The 1,415-nt window shown below is 44.2% G+C and overlaps 1 protein-coding gene across 1 annotated transcript in view; it reads right to left on the bottom strand.

Annotated features, from left to right (window-relative positions):
* Ppm1d (protein phosphatase, Mg2+/Mn2+ dependent 1D) overlaps nucleotides 1–1,415 on the bottom strand; it is a 32,585-nt gene that overhangs the window by 7,792 nt on the left and 23,378 nt on the right. The window lies entirely within an intron of this gene.

Below are 1,415 nucleotides of genomic sequence, written 5' to 3'. Positions count from 1 at the left end.
AGGAAGGAAGGAAGGAAGGAAGGTAGGTAGATAGAGGCTGAAGCAGGAGGATCAACCAGTATGGAATATAAAGAATGTGTTTTTATCTCTTAATCAAGAAATTTGGTCTACTCTAAAGAAAGGTACAGAGAAGTCTTTTTTTTTTTTTTTGGTAACTCTGAAGCCAGGCCTGAGTGAGGCCCCTTCTCAAACACCTCTCCTAAAGGGGAGGAGGCCTGGCCCCTTTATTCTAGGCTCTGCTGAGGGGAAGGAGAAGTCTTCTTTAAGAGGAAGTAAATTATTATAAATATAATTAACAAATAAGACAATTAGTCATGGTAGGAAAAAAAACCCCTGCAGGGCTGACTTCCACACAACTGAGGCCCCCACCACAGTGACCTGGCCCAGTAGTGCCAGCTACCCGGGAAACCATAAGGAAGATCACTGGTGCCCAAGAACAGGGAACCACACTGACAATACAGAGATAGCCCAGAACAGCCTAGTGCTCACTGTGTAGCCCAGGCTGGTCTGGAACTGGTGGTCCTCCTGCCTCACATCCTAGGTACTATAATTTCAGATACGGACTATCATGAGCTCTGAGTTATAGAAATAACATTTTGTGTGCCATAAAAGAAAAATCACTGTCAAATTATAATACACCATTTGGAAAAAGGATTCTGATTTTAGTGACGTTAAAAGAAGAGCCATACATGAGGATGCACACCTATAATCTACCACTTGTGAAGTTTAGACACAAGGATCAAGAGTTCAAGGCTAGCCTCAGCTGCCTAAGTGTAAAACCAGAGGGCTCCAGGAGAGCCTGTCTCAAAAAGCCCAAACATAACAAAAAGTGGAAAGTATGCATCGAAACTGACTGAGTGCACTGTCCATGTTTCCTGCTAATTACTGACTCTCTCTCGCAACCTCTTCTGGGCACATGGTTCACACAGCAGCACCAGCCATCAGGACTCAGTGTGAAGCACTCCTTTGGCCTTCTCTTTTTCAGCATATCTGCTTTGTTTCTCAGCAAAGCTCCATGGAGAAAAATAATTCCATACAAGCTATTTCTTTCATCTGTTCTTTTTGTCTTTGTTTCTGGAGACAGAGTCTTACTATATACATATATAGCTCTGGTTCTCCTGAAATTCACTATGTAGATCAGGCTGGTCTCCAACTCAGAGATCTACCTCTCTCTGCCTCCCGAGTGCTGGGATCAAAGGTATGCGCCACCACCACCCAGCACGTTATTTCATCTCTGTTATTATCTGATAATCACTAACTACAAAACATTAAGTCTGGGTAATAAGACTGAATGTTGAAATAACAACTCTTAGCCGGGCATGGTGGTGCACGCCTTTAATCCCAGCACTCGGGAGGCAGAGGCAGGCGGATTTCTGAGTTCGAGGCCAGCCTGGTCTACAAAGTGAGCTCCAGGA

Source organism: Mus caroli, chromosome 11 (genome assembly GCF_900094665.2).
Source record: "Mus caroli chromosome 11, CAROLI_EIJ_v1.1, whole genome shotgun sequence".
NCBI classification, from domain to species: domain Eukaryota; kingdom Metazoa; phylum Chordata; class Mammalia; order Rodentia; family Muridae; genus Mus; species Mus caroli.
Note: the sequence above shows the minus strand (reverse complement) of the source record. Positions and strands in the feature narration are given on the sequence as shown.